Source organism: Myxine glutinosa, chromosome 11, assembly GCF_964187855.1.
Source record: "Myxine glutinosa chromosome 11, kmMyxGlut1.1, whole genome shotgun sequence".
In the NCBI taxonomy this organism is placed as follows: domain Eukaryota; kingdom Metazoa; phylum Chordata; class Myxini; order Myxiniformes; family Myxinidae; genus Myxine; species Myxine glutinosa.
In genome coordinates this window covers 111,952,034-111,971,522 of record NC_136271.1, presented here as the reverse complement: position 1 = coordinate 111,971,522, position 19,489 = coordinate 111,952,034, and positions in this window count along the sequence as shown.

Below are 19,489 nucleotides of genomic sequence, written 5' to 3'. Positions count from 1 at the left end.
GCCACAACGCGTTGCACAAACTGAAATGCTTTATTAACAGCTCGCACGTAAGCACTGGGTGGGCCCGCCTATCGAGCCGCATATATGTCCCGAGGCCACGCCTTGCCCCCGGGCGTGGCCGGTCGGCCGAAAGGCGGGGCATGCCCTCAGTTCCACCCTGCGCCTCCACGCCCGGATGCTCGCGCCACCCACTGGTGCGCGGAATTATTGCCCACTGACAATGTGTCCGCCACACGTGCCCCCCCAGAATTCCCGAGCACCTGAAGGGTGAGCTTGCGGGGAAGCCGGATGACCCCCCTCTGGCGATGCGTGCAGGGCTGGGGGGTAGCGGGACGGCGGGCTGGGGGGTGCCGGGGGTCTGACCGCCGGGGGGCGGCCTCGACGCGGAGGCAGAGCTGCTTGCGGGGGGTGGTCCAGATCGAGGTGAGCCGGCTTGAGGCGGTCCCCGGAGATACGATCTGGAGTACCGCCGATGTCCACGGTGAAATGTTTGGCCCCGGTCTCAAGCACGCGGAAGGGCCTGTCGTACAGGGGCCGCAGCGGTGCCCGGTGGGCATCGTGCCGGATGAAAACGTACTCCGTCGTGCGAAGCTCAGGGGCGACGTGGGAGGACGGGCAACCGTGGTGTGCCGTCGGCACCGGGGCGAACCTCCTGACGGTCTCCTGCAGGGTGGAGCGCTGTTGCGCCGCGGACAAGGAGCCGTGGAGTCGGGGATAAATTCGCCTGGTACCCGCAGTGGTTGTCCGAAGACCAGCTCCGCCGAGGACGCGCGCAGGTCGTCCTTGGGTGCCGTCCTGAGGCCCAGCAGGACCCAGGGGAGCCTGTCGGCCCAGCTGCCGTCGCGGAGGCTGGCCCGGAGCGTGGCCTTCATTGAGCGATGAAAGCGCTCGCACAGGCCGTTGGCCCGGGGGTGGTAGGCCGTGGTGCGGTGCAGCTTGACGCCGAGCTCTTGCGCCACCGCTCCCCAGAGCTCCGAGGTGAACTGGGGGCCACGGTTGGACGAGATGTCCGAGGGGGCACCGAACCGGGCAACCCACGTGGCGATGAAGGCTTGTGTGACGTCAGCCGCAGCCGTCGCCGCCAATGGCACGGCCTCCGGCCACCAGGTGGTGCGGTCCACCATGGCGAGGAGGTGGGTGAAACCCCACGAGGGGGGCAGAGGTCCCACCAAGTCGACGTGGACGTGGTCGAACCGATGCTCGGGCACCGTAAACGGGGCCAACGGGGCCTGGGTGTGGCGGTGGACCTTTGCGCGCTGGCACGCGAGGCACGTCCTGGCCCAGTCGCGGACGTTCTTCCTGAGGCCATGCCAGACAAACTTCGCCACGACGAGCTTCTGGGAGGCCTTCGTGCCCGGGTGGGACAGGCCGTGGATGGCGTCAAAAACCGCGGGCACGAATGGGGCGAGGCCGGCCGAGGGAGACGTCACACAAGAGGGCAGTGCCCGCGACGTCGAATGGCACCTCGGTGACTCAGAGGCCCGTGACGGCAGTCAGCAAGGCCTGGACGTCGGGGTCGGCGGTCTGGTCCTCCGCCATCCGGGCATAGTTGATCCCGAGGTGGACCGCGTGTGCGACGGACCGGGAAAGGCAATCCGCCACCGGGTTGTCCTTACCCGCGACGTGACAGACGTCCGTCGTGTACTCGGACAGGGCAGAGAGGTGACGTTGCTGCCGGGTCGACCATGGCTCGGCAACCTTGGCCATCGCGAAAACAAGGGGCTTGTGATCGACAAAAGCCGTGAACGGGCGGCCCTCGAGCAGATGGCTGAAGTGTCGGACCGCCAGGTGGAGCCCGAGCAGCTCGCGGTCGAAGGTGCTGTAGCGGCGTTCGTGCGGGCGAAGCTGCCGGCTAAAAAACGCCAGCGGCTGCCAAGCACCACTCACCCACTGCTCGTGCACCACGCCCACCGCGTAGTCTGACGCGTCGGTGGTGAGGGCGATTGGTGCATCGGGCGCCGGGTGCGCCAGCATGGTGGCGTTGGCCAAGGCCAACTTTGCGCCCGCAAACGCCGCGTCCATCTGCTCCGTCCAGGCGATGTCACCTTTGCCCGGCTTCCCCCGGAGGGCCTCGTGCAGGGGGCGCAGGAGCTGGGTGACGCGGGGCACGAAGCGGTGATAAAAATTCACCATGCCCAGGAATTCCTGGAGCCCCTTGATCGTGCGGGGATGCCTGAAACTCCTGACCGCCTCCACCTTGGCCGGTAAAGGGATGGCCCCATGCCTGGTGATGCGTTGCCCCAAGAAGTTGATGGCGGTGACGCCGAAACGGCACTTTGCGGGGTTGATTATCAGGCCATGCTGGCGCAGGCGTTCGAAGAGCGTGCGGACGTGGAGCAGGTGCTCCCCCCGGGACGCGCTCGCGACTAGGATGTCGTCCAGGTAGACGTAGATGAAAGGTAAGTCGCGCAAGACGCTGCCCATGAGCCGCTGGAACGCCTGGGCCGCATTTTTCAACCCAAAAGGCATCCGCAGGAACTCAAAGAGGCTGAAAGGGGTGATGACGGCTGTCTTTGGTACATCGTCCGGTTGTACGGGGACCTGGTGCTTGCCCCGGATGAGGTCCACCTTGGAGAAAACGGTCGTGTTTGCCAACCGGGCGGAAAAGTCCTGAATATGCGGGACCGGGTAGCGGTCGGGGGTGGGGCGTCATTGAGCCGGCGGTAGTCACCACACGGCCGCCATCCACCGCCGGGCTTGGGTACAATGTGCAGAGGAGAGGCCCATGCGCTGTTGGAGCGCCGTACGATGCCCAGCCGCTCCAGCATGGCGAACGCCGCTTTCACCACGGCGAGTTTCGTGGGGTCGAGGCGGCGTGCCCAGGCGTAGACCGGTGGTCCGACGCTGGGAATATGGTGCTCCACCCCGTGTTTGACGGCCACCGCTGAAAAGGTGGGCCGCGTGTGTGCCGGGAAACTGGCGAGGAGGCGGGTAAACTCGTCCGCTGCCGGAAGCGTACAGACTAACCTTGCCGGGACGGAACCACTCAGCAAGCCGCTTGGCAAGCCGCTCGGTGAGCCGCTCAGCGAGCTGCTCAACGAGCCGCTCAGCGAACAAGCGAGCGAGCTGAAGGTTTTGGGCTGGACAAGACGTCGACGCTTAACGTCCACCAACAGCCCATGTGCACAAAGGAAGTCCGCACCGAGCAGAGCCATTGGCACGCTGGCGGTGACGAAAGACCATTGGAAGCGCTGCCCTCCGAACCGCAGTGAGAGGCAACGCTTCCCGAATGTGCGGATGGGTGTTCCGTTGGCGGCGAGAAAGGCGGGGCCCCAGCCCGCGCCTTGCTTGTCGGACGCGGAGGCAGGGAGGACGCTTACCTACGCTCCCGTGTCGCACAGAAAACGACGACCCGACGAGGTGTCAGTGATGAACAGGAGGCTGCCGGAATGGCTGACGCTCATGGCCGCAAGTGAGCGCCGGCCCGGTCGTTTTCCGACCCGTCGAAAGAACATGGCAGGCGGCATGTTCTAGCCTTGCAGCCGAACCTGGCATGATAGTAGCGCCAGGTTTGCGGTTGTGGCGGCCGCGTCGGCCGTGCCGGCGGCGGTGGTGGTGGCGGCAGCGGTAGTGGGCGGGGTGTAGCAGCGGCCACGAGGGAAGCAGGGGGCGCTGTAGCCTCTGCACCGGGATCCACTACGGCAGCACCATACACCGACCGTGTGTCGCAGGCCGCGAAAAATTTGTCGGCCTCTCCGGCCAGGGCGCGGGGTTCCGTTAATTTCGAACCGGCCAGCGCGAACCGCACCTGCACAGGTAGCTGGCGGAGGAAAAGCGCTCGGAACAGGAAATCCGGGCGCTGGTCTCCAAGGAGGGACAGCATAAAATCCATCCGAACGGACGGTCGTGTGTCGCCGAGGGCGGGAAGGTCCAGGAGGCGGACGGCGCGTTCGACCTCCGTGAGCCCGAACGTGGCGAGGAGGAGACGTTTGAGCGCCGCGTACTTGTGGTCGCCCGGCGGGCGCCGAAGGATGGACACGACGCGGGCGGCAGTGCCGGGCCCGAGGGCAGCGACCACGTGGTAGTACATGGTCTCGTCCGCCGTGATGTCCCGGAGCTGGAATTGAGCTTCGGCCTGCACAAACCAAACGTCGGCCTGCGCTTCCCAGAACTCCGGGAGTTTGACGGCGACAGCGTTGGTAGCCATGGCGCGTTCAGGGGTCAGCTACGGCTGAACCAGTCGAGGTCACCAGTGTGGTGCGGTGCACACACGATTTGTTTGCCAAGAAGGTAGGCCACAACGCGTTGAACAAACTGAAATGCTTTATTAACAGCTCGCACGTAAGCACTGGGCGGGCTCGCCTGTCGAGCCCGCATATATGTCCCGAGGCCACGCCTTGCCCCAGGGCGTGGCCGTTCGGCCGAAAGGCGGGGCATGCCCTCAGTTCCACCCTGCACCTCCACGCCCGGACGCTCGCGCCACCTACTGGTGCGCGGAATTATTGCCCACTGACAATGTGTCCGCCACAATACAGTACTTCAATATTATTATTAGAACAACATATTATTATTAATAAAAAAGAACAACATAATATTAATTATTCATTACAATGTTCATAGAACAGGAACAGGATACCCCACACTGTGTTTAAGTATCTATCTATAATTCCAGTAATCTCTGTGTGTTTGTTTGTACGTTTGTACGTTTGTACGTTTGTACGTTTGTACGTTTGTACGTTTGTACGTTTGTTTGTTTGTTTGTCTGTGACCGCTGTTTCTCGACAACCACGGGTCCGATATACTTTTAACTTGCCAGGTATATTGCTGGGGACCCGAGGATGTGCCTTTTCAAGGTTTCATATTAATCGGACAATTACTTACCGAGCTATGTCCAAAAAACGATTCAACCAATCAGAGAGCAGCGAACTATCGCGTGTGCCGAACGTGGCGGACACACTCTGCCTCGGATGGCACATTTGAGAGCGTATTCATTTATTTCACGTTTGCAAACTATGTTGGTGCTATGTTGGCGTTAAACTATGTTTTAAAACTAATAAAAACCCCGGGGGGATTGTCACTGTACTCGCACGAGCAGATGGCGGAAGTGCCTGACCGCCAAGTGAAGTCCGAGCAACTCGCGGTCGAAGGTACTGTAACGGCGTTTGGGCGGGCGAAGCTGCCGGCTAAAGAACGCCAGCGGTTGCCAAGCTCCGTTTTAAAACTAATTAAAACCCCGGGGGGATTGTCACTGTACTCGCAAGCCGTTCGCCGTTCGCTTTGGCGTTGCGAATGGACCAAAACATTTCATGCACCAAACCATTTCATGTAAAGCGTTCGCCGTTCGCTTTGGCGTTGCGAATGGACCAAAACATTTCATGGACCAAACCATTTCATGTAAATAGAGGGGGGGATATAATTTTAGATATAGATATAGTACGGGCATGCCCTAGTATACTTCAATTTCAATAAAATATTCTTTTAAAGCTCATTTAAAAATGTGGAAGTTTAGCGCTACTGAAGGGTCTTATGCATCACCCTTGTACACAGTAATAACACGACGTTGAGTCGCAGTTTAGGAGATGCACGCATTATTGATCACCACCAACGCAGCGTCAATCGGCATCGGCAGCAGCATCGTACATAGCCAGATCAGCGGCTTCTTCTTCACAACGATACTGTACCCTCTCACATGCCACGCCCTCTCATGCTATACAACATATATCAATATATAGCATATGGTTCTTGGAGGTATTATAAAGGCGATTTGTGTTCTAGTGTTCAAGTATCTTATTGTAATGGAGCAAACGTATATCGTTATGTGTGTGTAGTGGTTACCTTATTCACATGTCGCGGTTATCTTATTCACATGTCGCGGTTAACTTATCCGCATGTGACGGTTACCAATACGATATGTTTGGTCTAACCCACGCACACGGGCTTTTGGTTGTGTGGTCGTGACGCACGTGCGGCTGTTGGAGCCACGCCCTCCGAAGAGGGTTTTTGGTTTTATATAAGCCGTTACGACTTCCGTTCGCGAGGAGTTGCTGGAGATTTCTGTACAATAAACAAGCTTTGTACCCCACGAAATGACCTCTTCTTGTCGTCTTCGGCAACTACTAAACTGGTGACCCCGTCGCCCCCGAACGTATTCGGGGGCCAAATGAACACGGCAGTAGTGGCGACCGCAATTTCTTCCACAAGACCTAAACTCGAACTGCCGGAGTTTTAGCAATGACGAGCGGCCATGTGGTTCGCGCATCGCGCTCGGTTCCTCCTCTTCGACTAGAGGGGCGAACCAGCTCCGGGACCCTCCGAAGGAACGCCGTTACGAGGCGTTGGCGGCACGGCTACTTCGTCGCCTCCGCGCACACAGGCCGAGTACTGCTGCTCGTCGCCTTCGCGCACACAGGCCGAGTACTGCTGCTCGTCGCCTCCGCGCACACAGGCCGAGTAATGCTGCTCGTCGCCTTCGCGCGCACTGCTGCTCGCCACTCCCGCAACTCCTACTGCTGCAACTAAAACTGCTACCGCTGCTCAGCACCCACGGCCCGGCTCTGTTCCACCCGCGGCCCGGCTCTGTTCCACCCGCGGCCCGGCTCTGTTCCACCCGCGGCCCGGCTCTGTTCCACCCGTGGCCCGGCTCTGTTCCACCCGCGGCCCGGCTCTGTTCCACCCGCGGCCCGGCTCTGTTCCACCCGCGGCCCAGCTCTGTTCCACCCGCGAACTGCAACCTCGGGAGGCCCGCGAGGAACCTGGGCAGCCTCCCCCGAGGCCTTGACCAGCCCCTCGGTTGGCTCAACCGCTTTTCGCGTGCACCGTTCGAGCTTTCTCGGCACTGCACCTGCGAACTGCAACCTCGGGAAGCCCACGAGGAACCTCGGCAGCCCCCCCCCCCCCCCCCGAGGACTTGACCAGCCCCTCTGTCGTCTCAACCCCACGGCTGCGTTTCTTCGTGCGTACCGAGGCCGAGCCCTGCTCGAGCCTTTTCGGCACTGCCGAGCGCGCCTGCGAACTACGTACACGCCTGCGTGGCGTGCCTTCTGGGGGGGGGGGGCGCATGTAGTGGTTACCTTATTCACATGTCGCGGTTATCTTATTCACATGTCGCGGTTAACTTACCCGCATGTGACGGTTACCAATACGATATGTTTGGTCTAACCCACGCACACGGGCTTTTGGGTGTGTGGTCGTGACGCACGCGCGGCTGTTGGAGCCACGCCCTCCGAAGAGGGTTTTTGGTTTTTTATAAGCCGTTACGACTTCCGTTCGCGAGGAGTTGCTGGAGATTTCTGTACAATAAACAAGCTTTGTACCCCACGAAATGGCCTCTTATTGTCGTCTTCGGCAACTACTAAATGTGTATGTATATTTGTGACCAAATCGTCTTCTTCAAATCATCACACATCCTAAAAAATGCAATTAGGTGTCTGTCTGTCTGTCGGACTGAGATACATTCGGTCGTTATCCAATCACATCCAAACCTCACAGGGAGACGAGAGGATTACGCGACGGAGGTTGTGGCGACTTTATTTGCATGCAGGCAGCCAAACCCACGATTAATGATGTACGTGCAGGTAGCCAAACCCACGCCAGTGATTGGGCTGGACCTGTACTGGTGAGCAAGACCAGATCTGTGGTTAGCGGTACCGATCTTACAATGGTGAGTTAGGCTACACCTGTCGTCATGTTTGAACTGGTGACGAAGGTCGTGCAGAGGTCCAGTGTGTTGCAGACGGACCCTGTCGAGGTCGATTTGGCACACAGAGTTGACAACTCCCAACAGATGGGGTTTGTGCTAGAGACCACAGGGCAGGAGGTAAGAAAAAGGTTTAGTTGGAGCAACAGGCCAATGTGCGCCGGTGTCAGTTTGAAACCCAATTGGAGTTTAAACATGCTTGTTTGTGTCATGTAGGAGCTGTGTCATGAGCAGCTGGTGGCTAATGACAATGGCAGAAAGCTAGGAGACCAGCAGGCTCAAGGCCAGCAGTGGCTGCAGGGAGGGGCATAAAGGTCCAGCACTAATGGAGCTTTCAAGTGCAGCCAAGATTGGAAAGGCAAGGCCAGAAATTTTAAATTGAAATGGGAAATTGTTTTGGAGCAGCCTATATATATACATTTTGAGGTCGATAGGTCAATAGGTCAACATAGACCAAAGGTCAACCGCTTTTTTTCAAATCTCTAAAATCCTCAATTTTTATCCTATTGACTTGAAATTTGAATAGGATTTTCATATCAGTTAACTGAATTCAACAACAACTATTTGTGAGATTAACATAGGCCAAAAGGTCAACAAAGGCAAATCTCTAAAATTGTCAATTTTCATCCGATTAACTTAAAATTTGAAGACGATTTGCAAATCAGGTCACTGAATTCAACCACCAATTAATTTTGAGGTCAAAAGGATGCTCTACTGAGTGCCATTCTACTTTGTTCTCTTTTGCCATGTGTCGCTCTTTGAGGGATTTTTCATTTATATATTTATTTTATGGACAAGGTTTAGACCACTATGATGTTCTCGTGCAGTGTTGGAACCGACTAAACACCAAGCTAAACCGTATCTAATGAAGACAGAGTCGTAGTAAGTTTCACCATTTACTGTGACTCTTCTCCATCAAGATGTTGTGTGGTAAAATCTGTAAATAAGACAATACAAAAAATACATTCAGTGTCGTTCTTCCATTGTACATAGATGTAAATAAGAATATTGCACTATTATATGGGAACTATTGCACTATTATATATTATATGGGAACCAGCCTCCGAGGGCAGTGGCAGTGCTGTGAGCCCATACACAATTGTAAATAAACTGTTCCTAAAACATCTTATGAATCGTAATTTTCAATGAAATAATCACCCACACATGAACCCTAACATGTCCAATGTCAAATAAACCAACTTACAGCATTGCTTTACGATGATTGACAATGGATGCAAATGGATTGCACTGGGAGCATGCAGCACATGCCTATCTCTTGCCTCAGAAGAATCAGGATGAGCCAAACAGGAAGTGACCAAACAGGAAGTGACATCTTTGCATTACATGAGTGAAACAAATACAAATGTTACTAAAGACTTTGTTAAGCATTTAAGCTTTTCACTTCTCATTTTCCACTAGAAATTATTTAAATTATTTACATATGACATTTAGAAAGTTAACTAAATGCCTTAAAGGCAACACACTCCCCGCCTGACCTATGTGAGGTCACTAAGAACTTATGCGGGTCCAGAACATGTAAGTCTCTAGATCAGTCTTTAGGCAGAAGTAGAACAATTTCTGCAATTGGTCTCAGAAAGGTTTTGACATTGCCTTGGTCAGTTGTCTTCACCTCAACCTTTCTTACATGTCCATCCTTTCCAGGGAATGTGGCGGTGATCCTGGCCATGGGCCAGCAGTTGCGGGCGGTCTGCTTGTCTCTAAGCAGAACTAGATCTCCAACTTGAAGGTTCCTGCAAGGCACTGTCCACTTCTGTCTCTGTTGCAAGGAAGGTAAGTATTCATGGCTCCAACGGTTCCAGAACTGGTTTGCAAGAGCCTGAACTTGTCTCCATTGCTTTGTGTACAGGTCCTTTTTCGAGAAGTCTCCAGGAGGAGGTGGAACTCCTGATTTCTGTGTAAGGAGCATCGACAGTGAGAGTATGAAGGGGTTTTCCGGATCCGCAGACACAGGTAGGAGTGGTCGTGCATTCATGATGGCTGTGACCTCTGCCATTAATGTGCAAAGCACTTCGTGAGTCAGGCGAGTGTTTTGCTGTAGAATCATTGAATCAAGGATTCTTCTGGCCACGCCAATCATGCGCTCCCAAGAGCCTCCCATATGAGAAGCATGTGGCGGGTTGAATTCCCAGCTGCATCCCTGCTCACTGAGGTACCTCTGTACCGTTTTGTCCATTATCTCTAAGAAGATGGTGTCTTCCACTGATGGAGAAGGTTTGTTGTCATGCTCAGCACGGTTGAACACTGTCTGTCCCAGCATCCTCTCAGGTGCTTTGCCAGGCCTGTTAAAGCTTTGTTGCGTCTCCTTGACATGCATGAAGCTTGTGCAGGGTTGAAAAATTGAGTGGCGACCAGTTTTTTTTTTTTTTTTGTTTTTTTTTTGTGTACCGAATCGAGGCTAGTGAAAGAGCTGACATTTACTTCACAAACAAATCAACCAGACAAACAAAATATATAAAAAGAGGGAGCGGAAGACAAGAGAAGGGGAAGCACACAAACACTTGAGAGCACACAACATTTAAGAGCAGGGAGATGTGTGGGAGGGAGAGGGCTTGGGGGGAGGAGGCGTGGGAAGGGGGGGGAGGGGAGTGGGAGAAGTATAAAACACAAGGACACTGCTAGAACTTCCAGGAAAGAAGTCGGTATTTCAAAAAAGTGGAATTGGGGTGAAATTAGCGGGGATAGAAAAGATCAAGGTTTTGGTTGGGGGAAGATAAGAGATGGTGGTGAACAGCTGTTTTAAAGACCTGGAGGGTGGAGTGGGATTGAAGAGAGTGAGGGAGTTTGTTACAGAGGCGGGAGAAAAGAGGAATGAAGGAGTGAAGGTGAGCAGAGAGTCTTGATTTTGGCAGTTTGACCATAAGAGGGTTGCAGGCAGATCTTGTGCGACCTGTAGGAATATTTGCGGGACAGAGCCCAGAGAGAGCTGGGGGGGGCAAGGCCAGAGAGGAGTCGGTAGAAGACGGAAAGACCACCATCCTGCCTGCGGTGAGTGAGTGAGAGGCCCTTGGAGTTAGCTTCATCGCGGGAGATTCCAATGATTCTGAATGCTTTGGTTTCAACAGCGTGAAGACGAGCTAGGTGTGAGGCAAGAGCACCAGCCCAGAGGGGAGAGCAGTATTCCATTGAGCTGCGGATGAAAGCCTTGTATGTGGTGAGGAGCTCAGGTGTGCCAAGGAAGGACTTCGCACGACGGAGGATGCCCAGTCGGCGACTGGCTTTGGAGGCCAGATTTGAAATGTGGTTTTCCCAGGAAAGATCATGGCAGATAGTGAGACCCAAAAGCTTGAGTGACAGAACTTCTTGGAGAGGATTATTCAGAAAGTGGATGGGAGGGTTGTCCAGTCGGTCTTTTCGGAGAGACATCGTAAGAGTGTGTGATTTGTCAGGATTGAAAGACATGTTTGACCAGTCTGTGATTTTGTCCAGGTCTGCAGAGAGTGAGGAGGCTGCAGACTGCCGATCTGAGGGATGAAGAATGGAGCGACAGAGAGTAGAGTCATCAGCAAAGAGATAGAGGGGATTTTCAAGAGAGTCAGAGAGATCATTGATGAAGACCAGAAAAAGCACAGGGCCCAGAACACTGCCTTGGGGAACTCCAGCCTGCACAGGAAGAGGAGATGAGAGAAACCCATTCAGGGCCACACGTTGACTTGGACTAGAGAGGAAGTCCGCCAGCCATGCGTGGAGATTTCCATGGATACCAAAAGAGGAGAGTTTGGTGAGCAGAGCGGGGTGCCAGACCGTATCGAAGGCACATGATATGTCAAGGGAGACAGCTCTAATTTCCTGTTTGGCATTGAGGACCTCCATCCATTGTTGAGAAAGCAGAAGCAGCATGTCCAGAGTAGAGTGACCAGGTCTGAAACCAAATTGATGATCAGAGATCAAGCCATTGGAGAAGAGGAAAGATTTCATATCTGAAGCAATGATGGATTCCATGACTTTGCTGATAATTGGGAGAAGGCTGATTGGTCTGTAGTTGCTGGGATCTGTTTTTGCACCTTTTTTGTGCAAAGCAGTGATGTTGGCAGATTTCCAAGCAGATGGCAGATTTCCAAGCAGATGGCAGATGACCTTGAGCAAAAGAGAGGGTGAAGAGAACAGAGAGAGGGAGTGAAAGAGCGGAAGAACAGGATTTTAGGACCCGTGGGCTGATGCCGTCAGGTCTAGTTGCAGAATCAGAGTCGAGGGTTGACAGAAACTTTTCCACCTTGTCAGGAGGAAAGGACACAGAGTCCAGGAGCAGCTGGGTACGACTGGGTACGGTGGGTACAGAGAGGGATGGGTTTGGGACACAAGGTTTAGAGTGCAGTGTCCAGCACGTTGGTCTTAAACGTGTTGACTATCGGCTTATGTACATTACCCAGGCACACCTCTCCTATTACTACCCAGCCCAGATTCAAACGTTGGGCACAGGAGGCGTTATGTGGTCCGTTGACCTGCTGCCTGACCTTGTGTGCCCTAAGGACGTCTCTTCCAAGTAGCAGGAGTATTTCTGCTTCTGGGTCCAGTTCTGGGATATGTTTGGCAATGTGAAGGTGATGAGACTGGTGTAGAACTGCACTTGGCGTTGGAATCTTGGACCGATTGTTCGGGATCTGAGGACACTCAATGAGTGGTGGGAGATAGATGATAACTTTGCCATCAACTGACTCGATCTGAAATCCTTCTGCCCTCCTGCCGGATGTTTCCACAATGCCAGAGCAAGTTCTGAGATGGTATGAGAATGTTTTGCTCTCCACACTGAACATCTCGAAGAACTCTGGTCTGGCTAATGAGCGATTGCTCTGGTCGTCCAGAATTACATTGGCTTTGATGGCCATGTCCTTGGAACCCTCTGGATATATCTTTGCGAGGTAGATCTTTGAGCATGAGCGACTCGACTGACCTGGACCGCAAACTTCTGTGCAGTTTGTTCTGACAACAGCCGTGTTAGAATGAACTTCTCCCTCCCCGCCGTTCTCTTATGATGGTGGAGGAGCCTTGAAGGTTTGAGGTGATGGGCCAGGATGCATGGCCGCATCATGATTGGTGCTGTCGCATTCATAGCACTTCACGGAGGACTTGCAGTCTTTGGCAAGATGGGAGATCGATGAACAGCATTTGAAACATATTCCTTTCTCCTTGAGAAAGGCCTTTCTGTCGTCGAGGAGTTTGTTTCTGAAGGTTCTGCATCTTGTAAGAGGGTGGGGTTTATTGTGTAATGGGCAGTTCTTGTTAGGGTCATCATTGGTTGTAGAAACATCCGTTTTGTGCACTAAGATGTGTTTGTTGGTGTTAAAACTCTTCACAATGGATCTGTCTGGTTTTGTGGGTGTTGTGGTGCTGCTTTGATAAATAAAGCGAGGGTCGTTTCGCCTTTTCGCCTCATGGCACACAAAGTTGCAAAAAATACTTAAAGGGAGGGAAGCGACCATCGTTCCCTTCTTTGTACGATGACCCAGAAGACACCCACCTCTCCTGAAGCCCATATGGAAGCTTGTCCACGATTGGTCCAATTCCACGGGAAGTGTCCAAATATGCTAAGCTAGTGAGATATCCGTCTTCTTTGGCGCCTTGGATCTCCATAAGCAAATCCCCAAGTTCACGTAATTTGGAGTATTTAAATTATTTACATATGACATTTAGAAAGTTAATTAAACCCCCCCCCCCCTTCACATGCCTCCCCCCCTTCACATGCCTCCCCCCCAAAGCCCTCTCCCTCCCACAGATCTCTCGATGTCTCCATGTCTCTCGGTCCCTGCTCTCAAATGTTGTGTTTGTGTCCTTCCCCCTCTCTCCCCATCTTGTCTACCGCTCCCGATGTTATTTGTTTTATGTGTCTGTTTGTCTTTCTGTGTGATTAATGTTCGCTCTTTCACGAGCCTCGATCTTGTATACAAAAAAAACAAAAAAAAAAAAAACGCCTTAAAGGCAACACTTAAAGGCAATTTTGAGGTCAAAAGGATGCTCTACTGCAGGGGTAAGCAACCTTTTTGACATTAAGTGCCAGTTTGAAATGTTCTTGTTAATTAGTGTGCCATGTCAACATTAAGTTTAACATTAAATTTAATTATGACACCGCATCAAAAAAATATTTCCAACAGACATGGAATTTTATTCCGTCCATATAGGCTACATGCATAGCAACAACATTTTAAAGAAACATTTATCTCTCATAATCAGGACATTGTAATGATAATTTTATCATTGTAAAATTTGTCCCCAATGCGGTTACAAATTATATGCACGGACCCCATTTCAAAACACTGCTTTCTTTTTACAAAGTATTGCATTGGGAACAAATGTCAAAAAGGGAGAATAAATTGTATCAAACAGAAATACCAGCACTATACAAGAATGCTGCCATCCTCATGAAAACATCCACATCTGAGTTGGAAAAAAAGAGATGGACAAACAGCTACATATGCAAACCCATGTGTACTACAAATAAACAGATGCCTACCAGTCAGTGTGATCCCTGGCCCTGCTTTCCTTTGCTGAGCTCCATTATCTGGGGGTTGTAGTTCGTCACTTTAAGTTGCACACATGCTTCGGAGTGGTCGGTTGTCAAACGACTGCGGGAGGCCATTTCTTCGATGCGTCGCTCAACACTACTAGCTGACATGGGAATATCTTTTATTCTTGATTTGATTGTCTCTTTGTTTGGTAAGCCTTCAAACAGAACCTCTGAGCTACATAGAAAAGCCTCCTTAATATATTCGCCATCAGTGAATGGCTTTCCGCGTTTCGCAATGCAATGAGCAATGCGATAGCTTGCTTCAGTCGCATGGTTTTTAGCAATGGCAAAGATTTTGAGGGTGTTGGCTTGCTTTCCATACCTGGACACGGCACGTTTGATGGATTCTGCCTTGTCTGCCTGATCTTTGAAAGTTTTCTCGTGCTTTGTCTCAAAATGGCGCTTAACACTCAACGTTCGACAAACAACATTTTCAAAACATAAAGTACACAACACAGCATGGTCCTTCTGAAAAACAAAACCCCACTCTTCTGTCCATGAGGGCTGGAATACCCGAACCTTTACTTCAGCTTTCTTTGCTAGCGGGTTTGCCATCATCTACCGAACCTGAACCGCTTCAATGCGATTCCTGTGGGAAGTGTGAGCGGGAGGCCGTACCGTCAATCAAACTAAATAAGACAGGCCGCGCAACAGCCAATGGCTGTTCAAGAAGTGATTTGTCATGCAACTGAGAGGGCACTGCTTTCGCCAGTGTGCCAATGATTACGCTGCCGTGTGCCAATGGTGGCACGCGTGCCAAAGGTTGCCAACCCCTGCTCTACTGAGTGCCATTCTACTTTTTCTCTTTTGCCAAGTGTCGTTCTTTGAGGGATTTTTCATTTATATATTTATTTTATGGACGAAGTTTAGACCACCATTATATCAGGGACCAAGGGTAAGTCGTGTGTGATTGATATTGAGTTGTGATCACAGATATTGACTCAATGATTTGACATTCGGTTTGGGGTTTTTTGCACGTGCTGGTGAAAGCTGAGCTGCTCGTTTCCACCTCACTAAAGCCGAGTTTTCCAAACTGGATTCGTCGAAGTGTTTCTGTTGTATTCCGTACAATATTTCATGTTCATTAGTTTTTTATTTTGAGGTGTTCTTTTCGTGTTGTCAATGCCTGTACAGTCTTCCCTCGGATAGAAAATGTATCTTGCTATCTCGCCTTTATCCTGGGTATATGCTTGGGTATCTTACATCTATTTCATCGACATTATCCTATTTCCCATCCATGCTTCAAAAATCCAAACAAACCAAAAAGATGCATAAATAAACATCTTCTTAAATGCAACATGTGTTCTTGTCCACCACAATATCTCTTCTTCTTCAAAAGGATTATTTTTCTGAGGTGTTTGTCTGATCTGTGCCTGGTTCACCAACCTCCCCTTCTCCCTCCCTCCCACTCCCCTCACCCCCACTCCCCTCACCCCCACTCATACAGTGCTGTGTGTTGAAAAAGCGATCTTATCTCCCATTCCATAATCCTCATTTCCGTTTGTTAAAGTTGTGAATTTGGAATCATAAAAATCATCCACCCCACCACACCTCCTCAAAGCTTCATATCCTGATGAAGTCAGACAACATCGATATTATTACCCTGCGCTTGTGAAGCAAAAAGTAGGGTTAGGCATTCGGTTGTGGCGTACGTGTGGCGTACATGTGGTGTACCTACGTGTGTGCATTTTTAAAATTCATTTTCTCGGCAATAGTTGGTCCGAATGACACGAAATCTTACCATAGGAGCGCCTACGCCTGTATAATTTTCATAATTATGACGTCATAGGTCACATGGTACAGGCGCCATCTTGGAAAAAACAAAAAATGTTGCACCTCTATATCTACGAAAGTGCTCCATGAAAAAAATTTAAACATGGTGCGTTGTCAAGTACTCACCATGGAGAATAAGATATGTTAATGATGTCATCTATACCTTAATTATGACGTCATAATTCGACAAGAACAATGCTTGATCCGATCAGTATGAATTTTTTTTCTCCGCAATTGCTAGTAAGATTGACACAAAATTTCACCATTCGAGCACTATCAATATCGCCTCTTCCGGTCGAATATTTTAGTGATAATTATGATGTCGTAGGTCACGTGGTATGGGCGCCATCTTGGAAAAACCTTGCACCTCTCTATCTCTGAAACCGCTCCATGGAAAAAATTGAAACATGGTTCATTGTCAAGTACTCCTCATGGGGAATAAGATATATGAATGATGATGTCATCGGTGCCTTCATTATTTCGTCATAATCCGACAAGCATAACGCTTCATCTGATCAGTATGAAATTTTCTTCTCTGCAACTGTTGGACTGATGGACACGAATTTTTCACCATACGAGTGCCTCCTCCTGTAGAATATTTGAATGATAATTATGACGTCATAGGTCAAATGGTGCAGGCGCCATCTTGGAAAACCCAAAAAATGTTGCACCTCTATATCTCCAAAACCGCTCCATGGAAAAGATTGAAACATGGCTCATTGTAAAGAACTCCACATGGGGAATAGGTGTTGTTAATGATGACGTCATTGGTGTCTTAATTATGACGTCATAATTCGACAAGGACAACCCTTAGTCTGATCAGTTTGAAATTTCTTGAGCGTGATCTACACAACAATTATATTGGAGAATATAAATTTATGAAATAATCGCTCACGTGGTCTGGCAGCCATATTGGATCAAAAAAAACCCCTTCAAAAACAGAAGTGTTGGCTCGCATCACGTTGACAGTGCAGGGTAAGTATTCTAGGAATACCATCTATTTGTTCATGTTGTTCAACATTGGTCGATATCCAACATCTGTCTAGATATTCTCAGAGAGCTGCCTGTGGGCCGGAGAGTCTGGCAGTTCACCCTGGCAGATTAGCAGTGACTACAAGCAGCCATCGAATTTCAGGACTGGTCTCCCATATGTACTGCCCCTGATGTTAACTCAACATGGGAATTTTTCCACAGAATCTTGCTGTCTCTGTCTCTCTGTCTCTCTGTCTCTCTGTCTCTCTCTCTCTCTCTCTCTCTCTCTCTCTCTCTCTCAGACAGAGTCTGTAAGACAGAGTCTGTCTGTCTGTCTGTAAGATGGAGAACCTACAAGATGGGGCACCTGCAAGATGGATGACCTGCAAGATGGATAACCTGCAACATTGCGTGCCTGCAAGATGGCGTACCTCCAAGATGGAGCACCTCCAAGATGGAGCACCTGCCCATTACGATCGGCCTTTTTCCAACACCTCTGGAGTGGCTCACAAGTCCCCAAGTTCATCAAGGAAAACATATCGGAAAAGTGTTATGATGTAATGCGTTCACAAACATTCCTCCAGCAGTGAACATGGTGACGTGTTACATGGTGCATTCAGAAAAGAACACGGTTGGGAAGGACACGGATGCTCTGTCGCTCCCGGCTACTGGTTGTGCGAGGTTTATCTCCTGGTCTGTCCATTTGGATCGCATTGGGATCACCAATAAAAAAAATAAAAAAGAAAAAAAAAGAAAAGAAAAAAAAGTCTCTCTCTCTCTCTCTCTCTCCCTCTCTCTCCCTCTCTCCCCCTCTCTCTCTCCCCTTCTCTCTCTCCCCCCCTCTCTTTCCCTTTCTCAATTTTTCACTTAATTTAATCAAACGCTTAATTTGCTCTTGATTTGTTCATAGCTCTTGCGTGAGCATTTCCTTTAAATTTGTTTGTGGTTTCTGTTTGTGTCCTCACCTTTGGTTGGTAAAATTTTTATACTTGCTGGTTTCTTTTGAATATCCTTTGTTCTTTTTTGGTGTGTTTATGATCCTTATACAATGTTTCTTTGAACTCGTTGCTTGGTTTAACACTGCTTTGTGGAATGGTTTTATACTTTTATAATAAAAGGATACAAAAGTCAAAAAAAAAAACGTCTCTCTCTGTCTCTCTTTCTCTCTCTGTCTCTCTCTCTCTCTCTCTCTCTGTCTCTCTTTGTCTCTCTTTCTCGTGCCCCTGCTGGTCGTTGGTGAGTCATGCGTGGGTGTGGCATCATGGTGGCTGTGCATGATGAGCTGTGAGTTCTCTGTCGTGTTGGTTGGTTTTCCTCTCCCCCATTTCGCTCCCTTGTGTCCTTGTTTATGCTTGTAAAGTTTCCCCTGTGTGTCCTTTCATTGTTGAGACGAGAGAGGGAGAGAGCGCACACGGTAGGTGGTGTTCGGTTGCCTTTTTTTGAACCTCCGGGTTTGAGGCCTGGCCTCCATTTTGCCATGTTTTCCTAGTCCAGGCAGTGGTGTTTCGCTGCTCTAAACGGTTCATGGACCTAGTCCATTAGTTTTGGTTTTACCTCCACTTGCCGGTGTTGCTTGTGGTTGGTATCGTTTTGTTGATTTTGTAGCGGTTACCGCTGGATGTACATAATCGCCTTGCACCGGCCAGAACACGGCCAGACGCGCCTCTCCCGGGCATGCCCGGACTCACTGTTCCCGGGCACGCCCGAACCTCCCGGGCACGCCCGGTCTCGTCTTTCCCGGGCATGCCCGCTCTCGCCTTTCCAGGGCTCGCCCAGAGCGTCCGGGCATGCCCGCTATCGCCTTTCCAGGGCTCGCCCAGAGCGTCCGGGCATGCCCGCTATCGCCTTTCCAGGGCACGCCCAGAGCGTCCGGGCATGCCCGCTATCGCCTTTCCAGGGCTCGCCCAGAGCGTCCGGGCATGCCCGCTATCACCTTTCCAGTGCTCGCCCAGAGCGCCCGGGCACGCCCAGCCTCGACTTGCCAGGCCGCAGCCAAACACGCCCGGGCAGGTCCAGACTCGCCTTTCCAAGGCTCGCCCTTGATACCCGGGCATGCCCGGTATAGCTTTTGCCGGGCAAACTTCCCGACATAAATGTGTATATATATTGTTGCCTGAAAAACGGGCTTGTCAGAATACCTGAGCTGTTTTGTTTCAATAAAGCAACTCGGACGAATTCCGTCTTTGGTCGCGTCAATTCTTTCGACTCGTGTTGGAGCGCAGTTCCTTCAATTTCTCATTTTTATTTATTTAATTTAAGTTCGCTATGGCAAACGATTGTTTGAGGAATAGCATGTACGAGTCGCTCACTCTCCGATTGAGGTAAAGATGAAGCAAGTGCTTCTAGCAATCGGAAAAAGCGTCAGCTCACATAATATCCGTGCAGCCTCTCGAATGAACAAGAAGGTGGTTGTGTTTGTATCGGAGGTGCACATGGTGAACATTGTGGAGCAAGGCCTTCTCATAGAACCCGACCTGTTTCTAGTGGTTTCCCCATTAGATACACCTGCGGTGAGGGTCAATGTGTCTAATGTCCCTCCCTTTGTTAAAGGTGAGGACTTGTGTGCTCAATTGAGAAAGTTTGGTACG